Source organism: Sminthopsis crassicaudata, chromosome 3 (assembly GCF_048593235.1).
Source record: "Sminthopsis crassicaudata isolate SCR6 chromosome 3, ASM4859323v1, whole genome shotgun sequence".
NCBI classification, from domain to species: Eukaryota; Metazoa; Chordata; class Mammalia; order Dasyuromorphia; family Dasyuridae; genus Sminthopsis; species Sminthopsis crassicaudata.
The window spans coordinates 492,772,698-492,799,741 of NC_133619.1; the positions used below are offsets into that span (position 1 = coordinate 492,772,698).

Genomic DNA, 27,044 nt, shown 5'->3' on the forward strand with positions numbered 1-27,044 from the left:
TATTATATGAGGCTTGTATTCCTGGTTTTAGATATTTGGTGTATATATATGTTATAATATATTATGATTAATATATTATGATACATCAAATGTTGTATATGATGTATCTTGTTTGTTGAATGTTCCATGATTAGCTTCATAAAATGCTGTCATGAACATTTTTATGAGGTATATCACATTTTACTATGATTATTGGTCACTAAATTTCATGCTAATATATGTACATTGTGCTGCATTTTGGGGGGTATCTTGATATATCCTATATAATTAAGAGGAAAAAAATTCTTCATTTGAAGCAGGATATGGGGAAGATAGGCTGCCTCAAAGTTTGAGTGGCTTACCAAAGAGGTAATAACTTAGGGATGGTAAAGGCAGGAATGTCATCTTAGTGGCTGCAGTTGTCTTTTTCAATTAACTCTTGCTCTAGATCAAGCTCCTACATAATCCATAGATAATCTTAGACATTTTCAAACCCAAATTTTGTTTAAGAATCCTACATTTCAGTACTATTCAACTTTATACAGGCAATTTAGAAATCTAATTTAATATTAACGAGTGCATTTTGCCTGGATTTGGGTCTTTAGTTAGATATGGTAGCTTATAATCTTAGTTCTACCTAAATTGTTATTAACTATCTTTTACTAGGGAGGGACACCGTGGCAAAAGGGAGCCAAGAAGGACAGCAAGTATGTTAGAGATAAAGCCCAATACCTGGTAGCAGAGAAAATCTCAGCAGTAGGGCTACATATAACCTTGAGACTAACAGTGACCACATGAAACCTGCTAAAAATAAGGCAAGTAAGAATATATATGACATGCTCATTTGCCAGTAGAGAGTATACTCAATAGCAACTGTATGGTGCCATCATTAGCAACTCTGAAATGTAGGAAAAAAAATTTTATACCACCATACATGGACCTGACAATATATAATTTTTTTATCTCTGCCCCTCCACATATGCACACTAGTCATGTGTTACTGTGTGCCCAGTTATGTATTCTTTGGCTAGTTCTCCTCTTCTTCCCCATTGATCATGTGTACGTTCATGATAGAGAATGCTCCAGATTTATGGAAGAAATTATCTATTGCTATTTTTTTAACTAACCTATTTAATTAAAAGCCTTTGCATTGAACTAATTGTGCCCTCTGGCTGACTAGCAAAAATAAACACATGCAATGGTTTTATAAACTATGGTTTTGAATGGATAGAGACCAATAGAATAGTTAGAACCTGGGCTAGATTTTTTGGGGGGTCCTGAATATGAAAAAGAGCATAGATTCTACACTAAGGATAAAGGCAAAGAGATGTTTAATAGGGAAGCTGAGAGAGTCAGCTTCTTTGGTTATAATTTTATAAGAAGTGTGCAGTTTAGGGATTTCATCAGACCATTATTGTCTGCTAATTAAAATGTGCAAATAAGGAAAATATTAAAATAGCCTTATAGCAAAACTTTCCCATTCTCCATTAAAGTTCTACTGCCCAGGTGTTAAGCCTTAATAAATATATTATTAATAAATACCAATTTGCTGTTTTAGCATGCATAAGATATCCTATTAAATCTAAATTAAAATGCTTTATTAAGTGCAGGGGATTCCTGAGGGGGTGAAAATGCATATAAGCAGACTGACTCAGAGGTTCATCCATTCCTGACACATTTAAATCTATAGATCCCAAATGAGCTTTCCCTTACTGTCTGTGACTCTACAGCTTCCACCAGCACTTTGTCTCCTAAGATGTAGAGTATAGTTGTATATCTCTCTGCTTCCTGTTGCTTCCCAGAGCACTCACTACAGATTAAATTTCTTCAGTGAGATCTCAGGCCCCTTGTTGCTAGCTACTATATTAAAAGATCAGACTATCCTGTCTGGAAGTAAACTGCTGTAGACCCTCAGCAGAGGACACTATAGTAAGACCCTGTAACCAACATAATGTTTATTATCTATAAACTCACTCAAATGAACAATTCCTGAGAGATGAACATAAGCAGGTGTGGGGACCCAGAAAGACTCACTGTATACACTCTTCTATAGACTTACATGGACTTTACAGAGGCAAAATCAGATGGAGATTTGAGTTAGTTATGGAGATAATTCAGGCCACAACCCCTTCTCCCTGTAAAAAATGCACAGAGGAATGTGGAAGGTGATAGAATCACCATTTTTCTGACTGGGGGTGCTGTCTATCTTATCCAGAATTAAAAGGAAGTTAATTTGAGAGTAAGTGGTACCTAGCAAAACAGATTCTACTTTTAAAGAGTTGTTTTACATTCTTTGTCAACTTGAATAAGATGAGCTAACTTAAATCTGACCAAGAACTTTTAACATTTCACTGAATCCTTACATGATATGTGAGAAGGATGAGGAGTGGAATAAACATTAATATAACACTGACTATGTTCCAGGGACTGTGATAAGAACTTTACAAACATTATCTCATTTCATCCTCACAAACAACTCTGGAAGATGATAGGCGCTATTATTATTTTCATTTTACAGTTCAGAAAGCTGAAGCAAATAAGGGATTAGTAAATATAGTGAATATCGGACTAAAAAACTAAAAGTTTATCTGAGGCTGGATTTGAACTCAGATGTTCCTGATTCCTGACCCAGTGCACTTTCTACCACATCACCATCTGTAGTCGAATATATTCAGTTAATCTCTGTGGGTTGGATAACCAGAATGTAAAATCATTTTTTGGATTGTAAGCTCCTTGAAGGCAGGGGCTATCTTTGCTCAGTGCATAATATAGTGCCTGTTATATAATAGGTGTTTAATAAATGTTGATTGGACATAAATAAGAGAAGAGCATTAGAGAGAAAGATTAAAGGAGTTATTAAAGGGACCTCTAGGGTCTGAAAGCATCCTAGTGGAAGAAGTTAAAACAGATATTTTTGAAATCCATTCTTTTGCTTGACCAGAGAGGGGAAAGGTCAAATCAATGAGAAAAATTTATAGAAAAGCAAACTTCAACTCAATTTATAATCATAGATCTTGAACAAGAAGTAGGTCATCTACTCCAGTCCCCTCATTTTGAATAATTAAAGAGGTCGTAAATGTAATAGATTACAGAATAAGCTCATGAGTTCCCCAGGACTAGAGATCTTCAGAGGATGAATGACTACTTGGAAATGTAAAGAAGTAGAATGGTGTGTTAACATAGCGTTGGACTTGGGATAAGAGGAACTCTCCCCTCTGATATTTATTATCCATCCAAAGTGGTAATCCTTATGGATAAAGGGACCATCAGCCCAATACCATCCAAATGTATTAGATCTGCCATCAATAACCCAGGAATAGTTGCATCCTCAGATTACCAAACTTGTCCCCACTTTGTGTCAGTGGCCTAAATACTACTGAAACTTTTCATCTGGCTTGTATCTGAAGCTTTCTACATATGCTGTTTAGAATGTGAGACCCCTGAGAGCAGGAGGTACCTCTTTTCTAAAAATTCATTTGAACTACCAGCACTTAGCATAATGTTTACACACAGTAAATAGTTAAAAAGTTTTATTTTCCTTTATTCAATCACTAGCTGTCTCTTAAGGGGCTCAGTTTTCTTATCTGTCAAATGGAGATAGCACCCACCTTAATACTGTAAAGCTCAAATAAGATCCATAAAATGCTTTTCAAACTTTAAAGCACTACATGAATTCCATTATTATTTTTATTAGTTCATTTTTACATAGCTAATTCATATTTTATACTTGATGTTCACACAACCGTGTGAGGTATGTGCTATTTTTATTCCCCACTTAGTAGATGAGAAAATCAAGGTTCATTTTTCAGCGACTTTTCAGGGTCACACAGCTAGCTAGTAAGTGTCTGAGGCAGAATTCTGGCCCAGCTCTGCCTAACCCTAAGACCATATAATTGCTGCTATGTCAGATTGCTACTCTATCTAATTATTATTAGATAGAATAGGGAATTGGTTTATTTAATTAGGACTAAATGATCTCTGAAGCCTTTCCCAATTGTGGGATTTTATGGGATGGGGTGAAGGAAATAAGTATTTATATAGCATCTACCCTGTGTACAATGTGAAGCCCTTTGGTAAATATTATTCTCACAACAACCCTGAGAAGTATGGCTTATGATTATACCCATTTTATAGTTGAGGAAACTGAGGTGGACAGATCAAATGACTTGTCTAGAGTCCCATACCTAATAAGTATCTGAGACTAGGCTGGAAAGCTCAGCAAATCCTGACTCTATACCAGAACTCCATTCACTGTCCAACTTTGTTTCCAGTTTTATTCTAGAAAACATGAAGCTATGAGAAGGTAAACCAGTACATTGTTCAGAATGACGAGGAGGTTACCATTTTTGAATCTTGAAATGCTTTCCTTTTCAGTTCCATTCAAATATCAAGCAAAGGTATCATGAGTTCTCTCTTCTCACTGACCCAGTTCAATCGCTTCTAATAGAGACATATATGAATAAGGTAAATATCACATATCATACTCTCCATGCTTTTCTATTCCTCAGTAGATTAGTGTAAATTAAATTTCATTGTAACCTACTTGTGCTCCATTAGATTTGGCAAGATCCAAGACATTGCCATGAATTATGTCTACTCCAATTGTTCAATGGAGGGATATAGGGATTATTACTAATCATAATATTAGCTTGTTAGGCTGGATAGACTGGCTGTTCTGTAGCCTTCACTGTGTCGATGTCTTTTGTTCTGATACAACATGACCTACCCTATATGTCTCCTAAATGAGACCAGCTTTTTCTATAACAATTCTGTGCATTTGGCATTGTTCACAAAGCCCATAAAATTGCAAATTCACTGGCAATTTTAACACTAAATAAAATGACTGGCTGGAACTCACATAGGAGAGAGAAACCACACTAAATTAAAATCATGAGTAATGTGAGTGGAATAGAGCTATAATGGACCAAGCCACCTTCATGCTTTTGAATGAGATAGAAGACAAGGGGCAGAAAAGAAGTTAAGCCCATACTACCTTAAATCCACTAGTTTATTTAAAACACTCAGTATACCCTTGTTTACATGATCACAGTTTATATTCTCTTGCAATTTACACCCCTCCTCCAAGCCAATTATATTTTCTATGTTGCTAATGTATTAAATTCAAGCAATTTGCACTCATTTCTCAGAACTTATTAGTTAATATTCTACTTGTTTGTTGTGAAAGAGGCCCAGAAGAACAGGCAGTACAATTTAAGCTCCAGAGAGCCTAACAATTTCTTTAGAGATCGTAGCTCACATATTTTACACCAGTCCTAAAGACAAGGGCCCCTATAGGAGCTATTAAAGCCTTGGAGATTCTTCCTGAGTCAATGTTCAAGTTAACATTGCTGGGGAATACAATAATAATCTATTCCTTCCAAAGGTTCTGTTGGTTATTACATAGCAAGAAAGTCATGGAATTCTAGGATCCAGAGTTAGTGGTAAACCCAGAGAGGGTTTCATTCAATCCTTACATTTTACTGATAAGGAAAGGAGATTGCAAGTGAAGTTAACTGCTCAAAGCCACAGAGGAGGCCTTATGATTCTATAGCCTCTGCTTTTTCAATGCTGCCTCCCAACATATGATTCATAATCTTTAAAAGTCTAAATTGCAGTAATCTCCAATTGTTATAGTCAGATGCTATTTGTGATTTTGACATTTGGGGAGAAAGGAAGGAAGGAAGGAAAGAAGGAAGGAAGGAAGGAAGGAAGGAAGGAAGGAAGGAAGGAAGGAAGGAAGGAAGGAAGGAAGGAAGGAAGGAAGGAAGGAGGGAGGGAGGGAGGGAGGGAGGAAGGAAGGAAGGAAGGAAGGAAGGAAGGAAGGAAGGAAGGAAGGAAGGAAGGAAAGAAGGAAGGAAAGAAGGAAGGAAAGAAGGAAGGAAAGAAGGAAGGAAAGAAGGAAGGAAGGAAGGAAGGAAGGAAGGAAGGAAGGAAGGAAGGAAGGAAGGAAGGAAAGAAGGAAGGAAAGAAGGAAGGAAAGAAGGAAGGAAGGAAGGAAGGAAGGAAGGAAGGAAGGAAGGAAGGAAGGAAGGAAGGAAGGAAGGAAAGAAGGAAGGAAGGAAGGAAGGAAGGAAGGAAGGAAGGAAGGAAGGAAGGAAGGAAGGAAGGAAGGAAAGAAGGAAGGAAGGAAGGAAGGTAAGAAGGAAGGAAGGAAGGAAGGAAGGAAGGAAGGAAGGAAGGAAGGAAGGAAGGGAGGGAGGAAGGGAGGGAAAGAGGCAGGGAGCATTCTATTATTTAAATTTTCTCATTTTACTAGTCTATTGGCCTGTCTCATTTCCCAGTAGCCCCTAACTAAGTAGTAGATAGAGTATCTGGCCTAGAGTCAGGAAGACTCATTTTTATAAGTTCAAATCTGGCCTTGGATACTTACTAGTTGTATGACCCTGGTAAGTCACTTAACATGTTTGCCTCAGTTTCCTCCTCTGTCAAAACTCCTACAGCAGGAAATGACAAACTACTCCTATATCTTTGCTGAGAAAAACCCAAATTGGGCCACAAAAAGTCACATGATTGAAAAAATGGAACAACAAAAAAAATACATCTGTAAAAATGAACTGGAGAAGGAAATGGCAAATCATTCTAGTATCTTTGCTAAGAAAACCCCAATTTTTTGGAGGGGGCACAAGGAATTCAGACATGACAGACAATAAACATATATTATATACAACATACATATATACCTATGGGACATATTTGTATATACACACCTATGTGTATGTCCATACACACACACACATATACACACACACAGAAGATATCCCAAAACGTTAACTTCCAAAGCTTAAAATGGCACTAAGCCTTTTGGAACACTTTATACACATGTATACACACATATACACACACTACGCAGTCCATAAAATGCATTTTGTTAGTATTCTAATTGGTGAAAGAAAGAAATAGAAGGCAGGGAGGCAGGTGGACAGGCAGGGAGGCAGGAACAAAGGAGAGAGGGAAATAAGTAAATTTTTGAAATTTTCCTCATTTAAATTTTTTTTAATAAATCAATCAACCAGTGAAAAATTTATTAAGCATTTTCTATGTACCAGCCAGGCATTGGGTTAAGTGCTATTGACATAAAGCCAAAAGTGAAAAAGTCTCGGGCTTTAAGGGAAAACTTTGGCATATTAGAAGGTTATTTATTTGGTGCTATATAATGGATAAAAGGTAAAATTGAACTAAACTTCAAGTATACAATATGGCTAAATAGAACTGACTAATGATTTGTCCCTCTTCCCTTTGGAAAAGAATTGGTAAAGAAGAAATAGGGAAAAAGAAAGCATGCAAAAGAGGTCTTTTGTATCTTGATCAAGGGGAGGAAAGATTTTATATCTGAACATATTAATACCTGGATTTACCTTCTCTTCAGGAGGGGTTTTCACCTCAAGATAGAAACATACACTGTGCCAAAAGATGTAAGACTTTTGAAAATTTGTCAGTATGCCTATGGGCATATACCAGCTGGAGGAGAGGGGAAGGCTGTTCATTGAGTTCATTGTTCTGCCACCGAATATCTATGTGACCATGGAGAAGTAATTTCCCTTCTATAGACTGGAATAAATGACTTCTAAGATTCCTTTCAGATCTAAATATGAAGATACTAGAAGACTGATGTATTTCAGTTTTATTATAAAATAAATAGGCTTTTGCAGGCTAGCCTGATAATCTAACTACACTGAATGACATTATTTCTGTAGGAAAATGAGATTTGAGTTTCAAACAACTGCCTTAACGAATGAACTTTTGGGTTACAACCTGTTCAGAAGTTGGGAACGATATATATATGTGCATGTGTATAAAAGCCTTCATTGTCTATTAGACATCTGTGCAGCAGTTCTCCCAGATTATCACTATTTCTGTTCTCTGCTTCCAAAGGGAGGTCTGGCATGGAAGGACAGTCGGCTCCCAGATCCCAGGACTGCTTCATCCTCCAGGTAAAAAAGAGGCTTCCTGATAGAAAGGATACCAAAGCAGCCCAGGTAGGCAGCCCCTGCTCCCCAAGCTGACAGAAGTCCTTGGTTTCTAGACTCTCAGTCTGCTAGCTACCATCAGTGCCAAAGTCACTTACATTCTCAGCTGCCTTGATGGCGTCATCAGCACTTTAATTCCTAATTGCCTAAAAGCACTGGTAGTTATGTACTCAAAAGCAGGCTATAAAATCTTATGCAGCAGGGAATCAGCTGACTGCAGTAGGGAGGTCAAGCTGGAGAAGCCATTCCGCCCCCCTGCAAGAATACAGTTTCTTAAGAGTTTTCACTTTCTTCCCCAAATATATTAAGAAGGGTAAAAGTTGGGGAGGCCTGAGATAAGCCCCAGATCTACAAATATACTTTCCCAAATATGGAATTTTTGACGCAATGCTCAGCTAGGGAGTGACCTAGGAAAGGGGTGAAACTGCCTTGTTGGCTGTCCTTTAGATTCAGACATTTCTGAGGTTTTTATTCTCAATGCTGTCCAGGGCGACCTGCCTCCTAGCTACAAACTTATTCTGAGCCCAAATATCTTATTGCTAATAAATCCCCTATAAAGGTTTTGGTAGGCAGGAGGATCAAGGAGAAGCTTCTTCCCCTTTATCATAAAGGATAGGTTCCCAGCGTTGTCTACTTTAAGTTACAAGTTTTCAGAGAAAGCAACGGTTCTGTTAATACCCCTGTGAAATGTTATAGAGCAGGAGCCAGTGAAAGAGTATGGTTGGGGAGAGGGGGGAAAAAGTTTTAACATGACTTCTTGTTAATACAAAGCTTGTCAAACACATCACCTAGAAATACCGAATGTCTTTATTAGATTCTTTTATCTCCCCCCGAGATTGGAGGGACGCAACCAGTTGCTTCTCGGTGGAGATGTCATCATCCAGAAACTAATTAAAGGCTGCGCAGGAAGCTGGGGCTCACACACTCCAGAGAACAAAATGCATTAGCAACCAGAGTCAAAAAAAATATTACAAGTGAACTTTATATCGGAAAGGGCAAGTTGGGAATTTGACAATAACTCTCTTTCTCCCTCATCAGCTCACAGCGGGCGGAAGTGGGCCCATCAGGATGTCGATGAGATCTTGACATGAGGCCATCTGCTGCCTGGTGTGGTTCAACACTCTCTCTCTCTCTCTCTCTCTCTCTCTCTCTCTCTCTCTCTCTCTCTCTCTCACTCTCTCTCTCTCTGTGTGTGTGTGTCTTTCTGTCTCTGTCTCTTTCTCTGTCTCTCTCTCTCTCTGTCTCTCCTTCCCTGTCTCTCCCCCTCCCTCCCTCTCTCTCCTCCTTTCCTCTTCTCTCTTTTCCTCTCCTCTCTCTCTCCATTTCTCCATCCTCTTTCCCCCCCCCCTCTATCTATCTATCTCACTCTCAATATATAACCTCATCTGGAAATATTATGATTACTCATCCTGGCAGCTTGTATTTTGACCCAGGCTTCTAGGATCTTTGTTGTATATGGCTATGTTTTTGTTTTAAAGCAATGTCTATTGAGCTCTGCAGAACAGAAATCTGTCACTCAGTCATTTTGTCTCCACTTTACAAAACAGCAAAGCAAGATACATAGAGCAGTATTCCTTGTCCCCATGTCTTAGAGAGAATTGGTGACTGAAGGTTTAGGCGATTTTTGCTTTAGGGCAACAAAGATTCAAACCTGGTTCTTTGGCTCCTTAATGATCCAGAGCACAGATGAACTGTCCTTCCCAATTAACAGTAAGAATGCTATTTGGGGGCAATTTCCTTTGCTGGACATTTTTGATATCAGCAGGACTTGTCATTAGCAATGGTGCTGGTTCTTATTGAATCATACACACCCTGGCTCAGTGATACACAATGCTGTATGTCCAGTGAGGATTGCAATGAAAATTGCTACTGTCCAGAGTAGTGGTTGCTTTGTCTCTCTCTTCTAGTAACCATGCAGCTGCTGTGCCCAAACATGTCTTTTTCCCTGTTGGGTAGTGAGCACCTACATTCACTGTGACAATCTTTGTCTCTGGACAAGTAGCTGGGGGCAAGGATCCAACTACTTCTGGGCAAGTTCTCATTCTGTTTCTTCTTCTAAGGCTCTAGGTCATTAAAGAAAATGAAGACCAGCATCCTGCTTTCCTTTCACCGAGAAACTGGTGATGAGAACTACTGAAAAAATAAACACAAGAACAACAACAACAAAACCCATCTCTGGCCAATAAATTAAAAATAAGTCTGTGCTCCTGAAGGTAAATCAGAAACTTTAATATTTCTCCCCTGCTCTGAGCATCTTCAAGAAACATAGGACAGGTGTCTCTTGTCTGAAGTAATGGTTAAAAAGCTGTCCTTTAAATTACATTTGGGCTATTTTTTTCTTGGCTGGCTGTATTTTTTTGTGATCTATCTTGAGGCTTAAAAAGACACACAGAGAAATAAATCTCAGTTCTATTAAGCACACACTATGGGCTTGCATATTTATTCTCATATTTTGCTTCTTTTTCTCTTTTTCTTATCCCAACTCCTCATCAAACATTGGCACCAAGAAAAAATGTTTATGATTACCCCCAAACATGCTGATATGAATCTAATTCCCTATTGTAACAGCCATTCATCATCATAGAGTCTTTCTTGCTTTTTTATTAAAGTATAGTCCTCCTACCCTGGCATATCTTATAGCTTCAGACATAAGTTCATCAGTGCTCATGATTATTCACTTGTAGAGGCAATAATGACTGGGAATGGAGTGTAAGCTTAGCTTCATTTTGGAACAGAGTCTGGGTCAGAACACAGAATACAAAAGTGTTCTACTAGGCTCCAAGTTAGAGTAATACAAGCTAATACAATTGCCTTCCCTTCAAATTAGGCATTGGCCTTTGCTACAATAAATCAATATTTAATAATTGTGAAATAAGTTGAGGGTTAGTGAGAGGTGATGGCTCTGGTTTGCCCCTCATAGGTGACTGACTTTCCAATAATCTTGTATATAATGAAGTTTTTTTGTTTGTTTGTTTTTTGTTATTGGGTCTGTTTGTTTTTTAATTCTCTACCATTTCTTCTGTTTTTGTTTGCTTATTTGTTTTAATTAGGAATGCTAGCAATCCCTACAATGGACAAAAGTGCATCAAGATAAGCCTTTGAAGAGATCAGTCCAGACCTCAGTGGTTAGACACTGAAGTAAGTCTATAAAGGAAGATAATTCCTAGAAATGTTCAGTCCTATTTGGAGCTTCAAAAAACAGTAGAGCAAGGACTTTCAACCTGGGGTCCATACACTTTAAAAATATTTTGATAATTATATCAAGTTGGTTTCTTTTGTAATCTTATGTATTTTATTTTATGCCTTTGGAAATATTAATGTGAAAAGGAGTGCATAGGTTTCACCAGACTGCCAAAGGAACTCAAAACATGAAAAATGGATTAGATGATACTTAACAAGAAAGATTGAGAAAAAGAAGAAACTTGTAACAAAAGACCTAAATTCACATCCTTACTGGGTTGCTTACTAGTAAGTATCTGACTGCTTGATACAAAGGATAGAGCATTGAGCCTAAAGTAGAGAAAATTTGAATTCAAATCCACCTTCATACACATACTAGCAGTGTGACCCTGGATAAATTATTTAGCTTCTGTCTGCTTTAGTTGCCTCTTCTATAAAATGTGGATAAGAATAGCCTCAGTCTTTCAGGATTATTGTGATAATGTTTTCCAAACTTTACAGTTTTATACAGCTTTATAAATACAATCTATCATTATTTATATTATAAAGACACTTTAAATATTAGAGCTTTAGTTCTCTTATCTGATAAGTAAAACAGACATGGGGGGTGGGGAGGAAGTTCAGTAAAACTAGATGACTTCTAAAGACTCTTCCAGCTTCCACAAAGCCCTACTCAGCTCCCAAGAGCCATATAAAGTGATCAATAAGGGTCCTTAAAGCTCACAATTCTAAGATTCTGTGAACCTTTCACAGCAAACCTTTCAGTAGCAAAATAGTATAGGGAATAGTCAGGTTTATTTCTTACTCTGTAGATAACTAGCTGTGTAATCTGGAATATGTCACTTGACCTTTTATAGAATTCAATTTCTTCAACTATAACATAAGACAAGTTGTAGTAGATGATTCCTAAGATCTCTCCTATTTGTAGAGTTCCTTAATTCCCAATAGAATTTAAGCTCATGGAGGACAGGAAATGTTTCATTTTTTTTCCTTCCTTCCTTCCTTCCTTCCTTCCTTCCTTCCTTCCTTCCTTCCTTCCTTCCTTCCTTCCTTCCTTCCTTCCTTCCTTCCTTCCTTCCTTCCTTCCTTCCTTCCCTCCTTCCTTCCCTTCTTTCTTTTTCTTCCTTCCTTTCTTTATTTCTTCTTTCTTTCTTTTTTATTTTATTGGAAGACTGTCTCTTAGTACCTTTTTGGACATTTCTAATCAGAGATATTGGCCATTTGGGACTCAGCTAATTGGAGTACCTCTTGGGTTCTATTCTACCCCTCAATTGCAGATTACCTCTCTTTCCATCATTATAAGAATTAATATTATTTATTTTTTAAATAATGATTATCTTTTTCTTTTGTGTATCTAGAAAACTCAAGAAAGACAGAGGAGTCTATGCTAGGGGCTTTTGCTTCGCTGCTTCCTTCACATGGATGTGCTGCCCATGATGCTGCTCTACTCCAACCTCATATTGTGGCATTCATGTGGTTGTAGCCACCTGCAAATAGTGAAGTCAGATGCTTCCCAAATGCCTGCCTGCCTGCCTGGGTTTCTGCATGTCACCCTAACAAAATGTTGATGTTTCATTGTGAGACCTCTTAAGAATGGCTCTTCCCATTTCTCCTGGGTGTCTGAAGGCTCTGGGGTCCATTGTGATTTCATAGCTCTTCACTCACTTGATCCTGCAGTACTTCCCCAAAGTCTCTCCTCTGCTCCCCCTTCCGCAGGTCACTAGCCTTGCAGGGTAGCTTGCAGCTGAATGGCTCATTACCCAGGGCAAATCTGTCAGAGAGGAGCCGATTCCTGCACAGTGTAATGAATCCTTCAATTGGCTGGGAATGAATGCATTAATCTGGGACTATTAGAGTCTTTTATCAGGCTGCCTAAAATACACTGCCTTAGCCGGGGAACATTGAACAGTCAGCTCACCCTAAAGGGATGTGTGGGAGGGGATCTCTATATTGGTGCTAACTAAAACAGAAAATACAAGAGGAAAATGAACTCTGAGAAGACTATGTAGATTGAGGGTCAGTGAATATCCTGGTAGATTTTTCCTTTGGTCTTTTGAGGGAAACCTGAAATAAAACATTTATTTGAATATTTTTTTGAGTTAAGTCCTTCTCAAAGAGAGCTCAAGGGGCAAGGAATACCAGACATGACTTTTATTTTTTTTTCTCTCCCTGAGGAATGGTTTGACTTTCAGGACCAAAGAAGGGCAGAGAGCTGACAGAACTATATAATTTGGTCTCTATCCCTACCTCCTCTTCGGGGGGCACTATTTTTCCAGAAATGAACTAGGGATCCTATGATATACTTACCCTACCAGTAAATTAAAAAAAAAAAAAATTGCCACATTTAGTACTGTATCTCTTATCTTTCATTAAAATGCTTTGTGGGTCTTAGAAAATAACTTGGTATTGAACAAAGAAGCATGTAGTAGAAGAACGAGTGCTAGACTTGGGTTTAAATTCCAGCACTTTTGAGTAAGTGCCTTATTAACTATAATCCTCAGTTTCCTCATGAATAAATAATCAAATGAAATAATTGAGACACAACTATTCAATGTTTATTGACTATTATTCAGACATGACTAGAATCAGAAGTCTACAGCTGGAAGTAACCACAGAAATTAACATATTTAACCCCATTCACTTTATAGATGAATATCCTAAGGTTCATATTGTCCAAATGACTTGCCAAAGTCTTCCAAAGCATCTGTGACAGCTTATAGTAAATAATAAAGCAAATAGGTGTGGCTACTTCAGAGGAAGGAAGACTGACTAGATAGTTGGGAGCTCTAAAAGGAGTCACATAAAGAGATGGTGCTGTTCCCTACATTGATTTTCAGTGTCATTAAATATTCCAAGTGAGTTGGAGGTCACCCAGAATAATGTGACACCACTTACCAAAAAAAAGGAGGGCGGGGGGGAGGGGGGGGGAGAGAACATAGAGGTGCTGAATGTGAAATAGCAAGCTTCGATTCAATTTACAATGTCTATTTTTATTGAACACCTTTTGTCAGGCATGATGTAAGGTACTAAGGAAACAAAGATTAAAAAAAGAGAGAGAGAGCATTTCTGTTCTCAAAGAACTTACTTTTCACTGAAAAGACAAAATTCGTTCACAGATAAGTAAATACAGCATGCATGCAAAATAGCCCAAAGTAATTTCAAATTAAAGAAATTCTGATCAGGAATAATCTCATGGTGGTGGTAATACCTGAGCTGTCTGGAAGGAAATTAGAGATTTGTAGAGCTGTAAGTGATGAGGGAGAGCATTCCAGAAAAGACAGACCACCTGTGAAGAAGCATCAATTTGGGGGATATTAAGAAGGTTTCCATTAAGTAACTAAAACTAATGGAATTAGGTAAATCTATTTTTGCTGTTTGTTTGTTTATATTTGATGGATTTCATGATGTCTCTTTAATCTCTCATTCACTACAACCATTTCTATTCTGGCTTTGCAGAAGATAAAATAAAAATGATTCCTAGTACCAGGTAGAACTTAGGCTCCCCCTGGGATTCTACAGTGACTAAAAACTTACTATAATAACCCAGTGGTCAAACTCTGATCAGCAGACCAATCCTACTGGGATTTCTTTCTTTCCAGCTTTAGTAAATTTGGAATCATGTGGGCTTCCTTAAAGTAAAGGATTTATTGATTCCAATCATCCTCTTAACCATCTAAGACTAAGTCTTACAAAATTTGACTTCATTCTTCCTCTAATCTCCTATTTCTTGGATGAAAAAAGAATAACAAGCAAAAGCTCCAATTATTCCCTGACTAGGAAGACTCAAAGATAGTGCAGCTGTCTCCTTGTAAGAACCCTCATTATTTGATAGAGGACAAAGTTGGGATCAGTATTTTATTATCTGAAACAAACAAACAAAATAAAATCACTATAAGTGAGTGATGCTATGGGTTCTGTACCTATTTTCCTAAACTGTCCTGGAATTGTTCTCATATTTTGCAAAAGCTTCAATACAAAGAAGATCCTTAGTGATTATCTGTCCCAATATTTTCATTTAATAGATGAAATTGAGACCCAGAGAGATAAAGGGAATTATTTATAATTATGGTGCAGAAGAAACAGAACTGAACTGAAAGTCAGGAACCCTGTATTATTCACTTGCTAGTATTGGAATATTTATCATCATTTTACCTCTCCATGACTCAGTTTCTTTAAAAGAGGGTGATAATAGCATTATCTACCTCATTAATGATATTCCAAACATCAAAGGCAATAATATATAAAGTGCTTTAAAAAAAATCTCTCTGCATGGTAACAATTTACCTATTAATAAATTACCTATACATGGTAATAATTTAATATGCAGTGTGACAGTATATGATAGATATGAAACATTTTTAAGTTTTTATTTAATTTCTATTAGAATAAATAAGAATTTCCATAATATAGCATAATTTAAAATTGCACATAAAACTACAAATTTATTATGTATAGCTTGCCATTCCTTTTAAATATATAATAAAGTTATCATGTAAATTTATTTTTCCCTTCTCCACCATACTAGAGATGGCTGCCATTAGACATATATACATACACATACATACGTGTGCAGATATATGTATATATGTACATGTATAGATGGATAGATATATGAAATCATTCTGTATATACTTTTATTTATCAGTTCTTTTTCTGGTTGCAGTATCTTCCTTCATAGGTTCTTTGTAACTTATTTAGGTATTTATAATATTCAATATGACTTATTTATTCAAAGTTGTTCTTAAAACAAAATTGCTGTTGTTATATACATTCTCTTGGTTCTAATTTCCTTCTTCATTACTTCATTCAAGTCTATCCATGTTTTTCTAAGATCATTGAGCTCATCATTTCTTATAGCACAATAATATTCCATCATATTAATACATAATATCATAATATGTAATTTCTAAAAAATATAAATACATGTATAAATGTCAACTATTACTATCATTGTTGTCTTAGGTTACACTGCCTATTCATGTGAGAGCCAAAAATATAATTATTTGGACTCCTAATCTTTCTACCAAAAGACATTTAGTTCTCAATAGACTTTTTGATAAATCACCTAATCTTCCCCCATTCAAATCTTTAAATACTCAGAAACCTAGAGAGCCTACTTTGATCCCTGGAACTGGCAGACATAAAGCATGCTAGAATTTAATCAATACTTAGTTTTTATAAGTAAGAGACTTGTTTCTCTAATCATGGAAAACAGTAATTCAGTGGTAAAATCAAACATCCATTGCCAGGTCACTTGTTTTGGTGTAATATGTTTTGAAAGTTTTATCTGTTCAGACAACTGTAATAGGACTTCAAGAAAGGCAGTTATTTGTATTATTACAAAAGGCAGGTATACTGTATCAGAATAATTTTTTTAATGAGATAGCTGTTGGTGCTTTGTAATGTGTGGACTCCCCAAACCAAAAGTCCTTATTTCAATTAATTTAAATCAAAAGGAGAGGTTAGCTAAATTAGCTGCTTAGTAGTACTTCATATTTGAGCAAATTCTTTTCTCTAAAAACCTTTTGTATTCCACATTATCCATTAACAAGAACTACTTTTTATCAGAGATTTGACAGGATAGGTGGTTTGGAGTATTTGAAAGCCTGTGTCATGTGAAGAGGATTAGATATATTCTGTTTGACCTCAGAGGGCAAAACCGGGAACATTGGGTAGAAACTTCAAGGAAGGAAATGTAGGTTTGATGACACGGCAGACAAAACAAAACCAGAACCCAACTTCCTAACAATTAGAACTATCTAAAAAGGGGACAGGCTACCCCAGAAGAGCAGGATGTTTTACCTCATTAAAAGTGTTCAGGCAGAGACAGACTGTTCACTTATTGACTAAGGTGGAGTGGGGATTCTTTTTCCAATGGAGGTTAGACAAAGCAGCCACCAAGATCCCTTCTAACTCTCAAATTCTATGATTCTGCAACTTCAGTAGTCACCCTCTATCTTTGAGTGCAGCTGCTCACTGGTGGGAAGTATTAGCTAACATTTCCACATGTAATATCAGGGTATACATTTCTGCTCTCTGAGTGGTGCTTCAGTGGAAAGGCTTTCCTCCTAGGAAGACAAGCTGATCTGCAAAAGCAGAACTTGGGATCATATGAAATTAAAGCAGTTTAAAGAAAATTAAAATATTTTGAATTATTCAAACTCTGTTAAAATGTTAATATTGTGTTAAATGTTAAATGTTAAAATGTGAATATCAATATATGGCTTTTGTCCTTTGTTCTTGAAGAGGCCAAAATGACAATACTATGAAGGGGACAAAATATAGTATATCTGATTTTTGCTGATCAGACCAAGATGAACTTGAAAAGCACTACCACAGATAGAGCACAAATAGGCCATGTGAATATGTATGTATGTATGTATGTGTATGTGTGTATCTGTGTGTATATATATATATAAATATGTATATACATATATACATTCACATACATATATACGAATAAATATTATATATATATACACACATATGTGTACGTTTGTATATCTATATCTGTATATCAGTCTTCAATCATGTCCAACTCTTGCTGACCCCATCTGGGGTTTTCTTGGGAAAAATGCTGGGGTGGTTTGCCATTTCCTTTTCCATTTCATTCCACACATGAGGAAAGAGTTAAGTGACTTGCTGAGGGTGACACAGCTAATAGGTGTCTGGAGACAGATTTGAAGGTCTTTCAGGGGAGAAACCAAGATGGCAGAATGTAGCCAGGGCTTGAGCTCTCTGAGTGTACCTTGAAAACTATGTGAAATCAAGACTCTGAACAGAGTTTGATGGAATGAAATCACTCCCCAGCTCAAGATAGATTGGAAGGACTTAAAGAAAGGTCATTCTCATTGTGGTAAAATGGGTGCTTAGGCCAGCTCAGATGGAGTCTGGGAAAACCTCTCACTGATCTTAATCCTAGCAAAGTAGCAACTGAGATCTTAGGGCCTGACTCAGTAGAGGAGCAGATCAGTGGGGCAGCCTCCACTCTAAGCTCACAAGAAAATTCTGAGAAACTAGGATGTTTCCTGAAAATAACAGATAAAGCTACCCCTTGCTGTGAGCAAACCACCAAACACAAGGGTCCTCTGTGCTCAAAGCCAAAAATCAGAGATACACAGGAAGCGAGCAGAGCCCAACCATAAAAGTAAAAAAAAAAAAAAAGAGAAGATATAAAAATAAAAAGAAAGAGAATGAGCAAGAAACAAACAAACAACAACAACAACAACAAAAAAAAAAAACCTGGCCATAGAAAGCTACTATAGTGACAGGGCAAACCAAAAGACCAAATTCAGATGAGGAGAAAGTTCTACAGAGGAAATTTCAAAGATTAATAAGAATTGGTCTCAAAACTAAAGAGGCTTCTTGGAAGTGATCATAAAAGACTTTAAAAAGCAAATAAGAGAGAAGAAAAATGAGAAAAGAAATGAGAGGTATGCAATTTGGAAAAAGAAGGCAATTCCTTAAAAAATTGCCCAAATGAAAAAAAAAAAAATCCACACAGAAAAAAATACTTTGAAAAGTAGAATTAATCAAATTGAAAAAAAAAATACAAAAAGTAACTGAAGAAAATCACATCACACATTAAAAATAAGAACAGGGCAAATGGAAGCTAATGACTCTAAGGGATATCAAGAATCAATCAAACTAAAATAGTAAATTCCTTTTGAGACCTTGATGCAGTAAAATTATATTCTATAAAGAACCAAGGAAAGACAGACTAAAAACCAAGTGGAAATTAAATAATCCAATTTTAAATAATGAGTGAATCAAACAAATCACAGAAACAATCCATAATTTCATAAGAGAATGACAATAATGAGACAACATACCAAAACCTATGAGATGCAGCCTAAGCAGTTCTTAGGGGAAGTTTTATATTTCTAAATAGTTATATAGAGAAAGAGGAGATCAATAAATTGGGCATGCAACTAAAAAAACTGGAAAAAAAAAGTTAAAACTCCAATTAAATACCTAATTAAAATTTTTAAAACTCAAAGAAGAGATTAATAAAATTGAAATTAAGAAAACTATTGAACTAATTAATAAAACTAAAAGATGGTTTAATGAAAAAAAAAAACAAAATATGTAAACCTTTGTTTAATTTGATTATTAAAAAGAAAAGAAAAAAACCTAATTACCAGCATCAAAAATGAAAAAGGTGAACTTGCCATCAATGAAAAAGAAATTAAAGCAATAATTAAGAGCTATTTTGCCTAATTGCATGCTACCAAGTCTGAAAATCTACTGAAATGGATGAATATTTACAAAAATACAAATTTCCTAGATTAACAGAATTGGAAATAAATTGATATTAAAAACACTAGAGAGCATAGGGATAAAGGGAGTTTTCCTTAAAATAATAAGCAGTATTATTAACAATAGCAAAAACAACACCAAGCATTTTTTGCAATGAAGAGATTGATATATTCCCAATAAATTCAAGAGTGAAACAAAAATGCCCATTATCACCATTATTATTCAATATTATACTAGAAATGCTATCCTTAGTGATAAGAAAAGAAAAATAAATTAAAGGAATTGGAATAGGCAGTGAGGAGATAAAACTATCGCTCTTTGCAGATATGTTGATGTATTTAGAGAATCTTAGAAAATTATCCAAAAACCTACTGGAAATAATTAATAGCTTTAGCAAAGTTGCAGGATATAAAATAAACCCACACAAATCATCAGCATTTCTATATATTACTGATGAAACCCAGCAGCAGGAAATAGAAAGAGAAAATTCCATTCAAAATAATTGTAGACAAAATAAAATATTTGTGCATCTACCTGCCAAGAAAAACCCAGGAACTATATGAACACAATTACAAAATACTGCTCTCACAAATAAAGTCAGATTTAAACAACTGGAAACCTATCAAATGCTCATGGGTAGGCCGAACTAATATAATAAAAATGACAATTCTACCTAAACTGGTCTACTTGTTTAGTGCTATACCAATCAAACTGCCAAAACATTATTTTATAGAGCTAGAAAAAATACTAACAGAATTCATCTAGAGGAACAAAAGGGCAAGAATATGAAGGGAATTAATGAAAAAATTAGCAATATCAGACCTAAAACTATATTATAAAGCAGCAGTCATCAAAATCATTTGATATTGGTTATATTCTAGGGAGAGTGAATGTAAATGAACATATGCTATGTTCACTTCTTTTTTCTATTTTTTTTTCTCTCCAGTGTTTTTTTTTTTCTTTTTGTTCTGATTTTTCTCTCTCGACATGATTCATAAAGATATGTGTCTTAAAAAGTTAATATACATGTATAATCAGAAAAAAAAAAACAAATAATTAATTTTAAAAATTATTCCAGGCCTGGTATTCTATTCATTGTGTCACCTAGCTACATATAGCCATATGTATATGTATATATGTTTAGATACATACATATGTGTATGTTTGGTGTTAGAAGGGATCTTAGGGGTCTTCTACTTTGACCCTGTACTTTCAGGTCAAGAAAATAAAGGGCCACTTGGGTTAAATGAATTTTCAACATTCATAACCCTTGCAAAGAGACAAAGCCAGAAACAGAAATCAATCAGAACCTCAGACTACAAATTCAAAAATGTTGTCCACTGTGACCTGCTCTGTGTGTGTGTGTGTGTGTGTGTGTATGTGTGTGTGTGTGAGATAGAGACAAAAACAGAGATAGAGACAGAGACAGACAGAATTTATAGAATTGTATAGATTTATACATAGGATCAAAAGCTGTCTTCCAGTCAGAAGGACCTGAGTTCATATCCTCCTCTGATACATATTGATTACAGATACCTGGACAAATCATTTTAATGGCATCTTAAAGAACTTTCTAAGACAATAAGGTGCTGAATACTGCTCATTTACACTGTAATACGCATTGAATTTCCTCACCAGGAGTTCCCCATGTCAGTAAAACCAAAGGTTCAGACCAAAATTATGATGTATTTATATTCTATATACAAAGGTATGTATATGTGTGTGCGTATATACATATACTTATGTGTATGTGTATATGTATACACATATCTGGGTATGTGAACATAATCATATATAATTGCATATGTGTATATATATATATATATATATATATATATATATGTGTGTGTGTGTGTGTGTGTGTGTGTGTAAACACAGTTTTTGGTTTTTTTTTTAGTCATTTCTGTCATGTCCAACTTTTCATGACCCCATTTGGAGTTTTCTTGGCAAAGAAATTGCAGTATTTTGCCATTTTCTTCTCTAGTTCATTTTACAGATGAGGAAACTGAGGAAAACTGAGGAAAACAAGGATAGGTGATTTGCCAAGGCTTACACAGCTAGCTGAAGCCACATTTGAACTCTGGGTTTCTTGACTCTGGTCCCAGTGCTTTATCCACTGTACTTTTTAGGTGTCCTATATACACTTACGTGTATGACATTGATAAATAGAACTGATTAAAGGGACATTCAAGATTTATACCAGCCAGATTTGAAGGAAAATTATTATTCAAATAATATATGGACATATACTGTAAGATCTGTAAGACTGTTCTTTTTTTTAATATTTTCTTATAAATATTCATTATTTAATTAATAAAAATTTATTTTTTAAAAAAAACTTGCTTATTAACAAAAACAAATTCCCTTTCTATACCATTTTATGGATACTCTCTTTTTTTAAAATAAAAGATGGAGGAGATTTGTAATATTAATCACCATTATGACTGCTGGTATTTAAATAGTTTCTGTGCCTGACTAGATTATGTTGCAATTCTTGGTACACAGCTGGTGCTCAATAAAAACCTTTGAATTACATACAATATTCCTATTAACAAATTCCAATTAATAAGGGGAAAATGACTATATACTAATTGAAGTGAACAGAAAAAGGCCCAAGACGTTCTTAGGGAACTGAGCCTCCCAAGCATTGAGGTGCTAGGTCTTGAGTATTATAAAGTATTATATAGAAATAATATCATTTTGAGTGTTGTATTTCTCTCAATATAAGTCAGAACTACTATAAATCAGCCTCCAACACTTGCATTCACTTTTTGGCAGAAAAGTATGTGTTATCTCATTAAAATGGAGAGTTGGATTTAGAGTTTTCTTATCAAAAACATAAACTTATATTTAGAAAAAAATATAGGACTTTACAGTTAACTGCATATCTTTCCATAGTGAATCTTCTAGGGATCAACTATTAAGAAAAACAAAAGCAAAATATTTTAAATATATCAACCCTCTACCTCCTCCACAACTCAACTCCATATGCAAATGATGCTCTTTAGTTAACTTCCCATAGCAATGATTGAAGTAATATTTACAAAATATCTTCCATTTTGTAGGTGTAGAATCCATTGAAAAAATATTTAAATGCATGCTCATTCTAAGGATTACAGAAGAATAGCATTGTATAATAGTACAAATGCTTAGAATGGTAGAAACAAGAAGTGGTAATTAGAGGGAATCAGCAGATAGAGCCCTGAGCATGAAGTCAAGATTTGAATCAAGTTCAAATTGAATCAAAGTTCAATTGAGTTCAAATCCAGCTTAGATATTTACTGTGTGACTCCAGGATAAGATATTTAATAAATTGTCATTGTTCTTGTTGTTCAGTCCTGTCTGACTCTTCATGATCCCATGAACCATCCTATTCCAGCCCCTTTTATTCTCCACTATCTCTCTGTCTGTCCAAGGTCATGTTTGTTTTTTTCATGACAGTATTTATCCATCTTATTTTCTGCTGTCTTCTTTTACTTTTGTTTTTAATTTTTACCAACATCAGGATCCATTTAACCAGTTTCAGATTTAGTTTCCTCAATTATAAAATATGGATAATAATAAATTAGGATAATTTGTTTCTTGGGGTTTTGTGAGGCTACAGTAAGATACTAATTGTAAAGCACCTATAGAGTGGGAATCTAAAAAAATGCTTGTTACCTTTTTAAATAAAAAAAAAAAAGTAAAAAAAATTGGCATAGATAAATCATATTCATTAAAATCACATGATCACATGAAAGACAGATATTCTGATGAGACTATTTTCTTATCTTGGCTTCAGAGTACACAACATGGGTCATGGAATGAAAATTAAAGAAACACTATTTTTAGCTCAATTAAAAGAATAATTCAGTAAGAGTTTTTCAAAATTGGAATGGACTAGTTTAAGAGATTGTGAGTTTGCCAAAAATAAAATTCTTCTAACAGAGCAAGTTGCTTAGAACACTCCTTCAACAGCATGATGCCATTAAAGAAATAAAAACTTCTCTTAGAAACCTTTGTTCCTGAATAAAAAGAGCAATGTGTGAGACTTGTCTCAAGAAGAATTTATCAATCTGTACTCTATGAGGCCCTAGGGGTTATGTGGAGAAAAAGCTACTCAGTCCTTTGGGGGTGCTTCATAAGTGGAGTTGGTCGTTGGGTATTTTTGTGCAATCACTGATATTTCCCATGATTGAAGATTCTAAGAGGATATAATTTCTCTATGTATGACACCTAAAACTTTGAAAACCTGAAATCAAAAGTAGTGACACTCAGATTGTGGCTCCTGGAGCCATATGTAACTCTGTCCCTGGTAACTTACAGTCTTTCAGAAGGACATCAATCTCAATGACCAGATGTGTATAGTAGTCAAGTTACCCGCTCAACTGACAATAATTGTGTGAGTGTCAGTATTGCTCCAGGGTCACAGAAATGTGAGCACTATTGTTTTAGAGACTAAGGCAGGATGGAAATCACTTAAGAAGAAGGTAGATGTCTCACTGGGGCTCTGTAAAATATCTAAGGCACCTTGTGCTACATATAGTATCACATTCATTGCTGTTAAAGATAATTAAACAGCAATAGAAGCTAATGTTCTCAAAACCTGTGCTTAGTCTCATTGAAATGCATGGCCACTTGCAGATAATGACATGACTGTGACCAAATCACAAACCTCTCTGGGTCTTATATGTGCTCAAGAATGGCTACATTTTTTCATGGTGGAGATGGAGAAATGAAAATTCCAGAACTAGGAAAAAAAATTCAGTGATGTCTAATCTGTGAAGTAAACATGAATCTCCAAGTGGAATTCACCTCACTTTTGGTTGAAGACTTTGAATGTCAGGGGAAATTACTATGCCTTGAGTCAATCAATTCCATTGTTGGGAAGCTCTAATTGTTATTGTTTAGTGTTTATTTATTTATTTATTTTTTTTTTCATTTCACATACTATGATAAAAATCTGTCTTCTTGTAATTTCTGCCCAGGAACTACTAGGTGAAACCATATTGCACAGAGCTCTGGGCCTGGACTCAGAACAACTCATTTTCCTGAGTTCAAATCTGACTTCTGAAAAGTTGTTTGCCTTAGTTTCCTCATCCATAAAATAAGCTGGAGATGGAAATGGAAAACCACTCCAGTATCTTTCTTCCCACCAAAAAATCAAACCAAACCAAAACAAAAACAAATTGGGTGGAGGAGGGAACAATTGAACAGAAACAAAATTTCTACCCATTTCTCCTACTTTGATAATTCAAGACTAAGCAAAAAAAAAAAAAAAAAAAAAAAAAAAAAAAAAATTCCACTCATGCCTCCCTCCCATCTTTTAAAGCTTTTTATAAGCTAATGTTTAAAGGAGCATATTCAAACCACTTTGGTTTAAAATGGCAATAATAGCTCCTAGGACATCTAGCCCATTTCCCATCCAATCCATCCTTCTGGGACAGCTGGGAATTTCTTAAGGTATCAGAAAGCAAGTTTACCAAGAGAAATTTCTAGTCCAAGTACAATCCTCAAACCTCTTCTCTTCCCCAAGGCAAGATCCTACCCACAGCAAAGAAATAAAGAACTAGAAGGAACCTCCCTAGAACACCTGTCAAGTATCATGAAAAGAAAACATTGTTTGCCCACATATTTAGCCAGAATCCCCAATGTAAAGTGCCTAATGATGAAAACTTTACATCAAATCCTGCTCCACACAATGGAACCTGGAGGACAGGACATCACTGATACTCCTCCTGTACCTCCTTACATCCTGGCCCACCTAGGGAGCCATCAAGCTGCAGTGAGACTCCCTCACTGAGAGTTATAAGCATAAATGTGAAAAATATCTCTAACAAATATCTTTAGATATCTGGAGAAAGACCTTATGTTCCTAATAAGTCTTCTCCTCATGGGACCATACACATATACACACACAAATACATACATTCATATATATATATATATATATATATATATATATCCCTACTTTCAACAGCTAAAACATAATATTACATGGCCTTCACTCATGTAATCAAATGTAAAAGCTGGCTTTGATATAAGAAAATTGGTTTAAGTTCTTCTAGAGTAGGAGTTTTTAATTTGGACTTAAAGATGTCAAAGGGTCTATGGCAGATTTCAGGGAGTTGAGAATTGGAATGGAAAAAAAAATCCCAACTTTATTTTCATCAACCTTTCCTTGAAATTTAACAAATTTAGAAATTTCATTCAATTATTAATTTTAAATAAATTATTCTTGGAAAGAACCCATAGTTTTCCTCAGATCAACCAAAATTTATATGATAACAGATACACACACACACACACACACACACACACACACACACACACATACACACATAGTTAAGAACCAGTATTCTGGAAAAAGTCTTTTAACTCAGTAATAGAATAACAATATCTAAGTTGTTATCTCCTCTATCTCCCTGTGTTTGTCAATGGCTTCTTTTTTTCTCTAAGACACTATTAGTACAGCTAACTGAGGTAGCATGTAGGGAGCTACATGGTACAATGAATAGAAATTAGTCCTGGAACTACAAGAACCTGACTTTAGATAAATCCAACCTTAAACTCTTATTAGTTGTGTGGCTTTGGACAAGTCATTTAATGTGATTGTCTAAGTTTCCTTATTATAAAATGAGTATTATAAAAATAGAACCAATCTTTCAGAATTGTTATGAAGATGAAATGAGATATTATTTGTAAAATGCCTAATACATGGCAGGCACTTTATAAAGACTAGCTATTATTATGATTGATTATCTTATTACAATTATTATGATAGACTGATGATGATGATCATATAACCCACGTATGGAGAAACTGGAATGAAATGTAATAAAATGCACAGCCTATGAAATATATTTTTTGTCTTAGCTGTGCATCCCAGGATCAGACTATTAGGCATTAGTGGGTTAGTAAATTGCATTTAAACTTGAAACATCTAAAAAGTCATTTGGTTGTTGGAAATAGCTGGACTGCAGACCCTACTCCCCCAGAAAATATAGAAGGGGATAGTTCTGTCCAGGGATGTGCTGGTTAATGTTTTATAAATGGGCTGGAGGACATGGGATATATGTATAGGAATTTTTAAGTTTGGATCTATATTAATGACACTTTCATAATTCTAAGAAATCAAAACAAACAAACAAACAAACAAACCAAACAAACAAACAAACAAAAAAACAAAAACAAAAAAACCCCATTAAATCAAGCCCTGATATGCAGTGATTGTTGATTTCTGAGGTGTAAATGATCAAATTAAAATTTTAACAAATGGTAGTCACAAACCAGTTCGAACTGGCTCTAATCCCTTACTGCCTAACTTTTCCCTTACGAGGAGAAAATTGGTATCCATTCTTTTAGGGAGTAGAGGGAGCTCACTTGTTGTAAGGAAGCTGGTTACTTGTATGTAATTATTTTCATTTGTTTGAGAATTTCAATCTTTTTCATATTATGGGTTTTTTTTCCCCTAATTTGTTGAGTTTTTTTGAAGAATTTTGTTCTTTTGAGCTAATCATTGCCTTTTATGATACTGAACAATGTTTAGTGGGGTATTTTTATTAAATTCTGTTGATTTAATATGACTACTCTTTCTATTTGGTTTTTGAATACTCTAGCTAATCATCTTCAACATCTCCCTGATGACTTCTCTTATTCCCATAAAGATTCTCTTATTCT

The 27,044-nt window shown here is 35.4% G+C and overlaps 1 protein-coding gene and 1 long non-coding RNA gene across 7 annotated transcripts in view; one reads left to right on the forward strand and one right to left on the reverse strand.

The window, feature by feature from the left end:
• Positions 1–27,044, reverse strand: part of NTM (neurotrimin) — a 1,341,553-nt gene that overhangs the window by 225,369 nt on the left and 1,089,140 nt on the right. The window lies entirely within an intron of this gene.
• LOC141563129 (uncharacterized) lies at positions 4,295–10,154 on the forward strand. Its single transcript, XR_012488340.1, has 3 exons — positions 4,295–4,443; positions 7,852–7,955; positions 10,007–10,154. It is a non-coding gene; the product is annotated as an uncharacterized LOC141563129 (long non-coding RNA).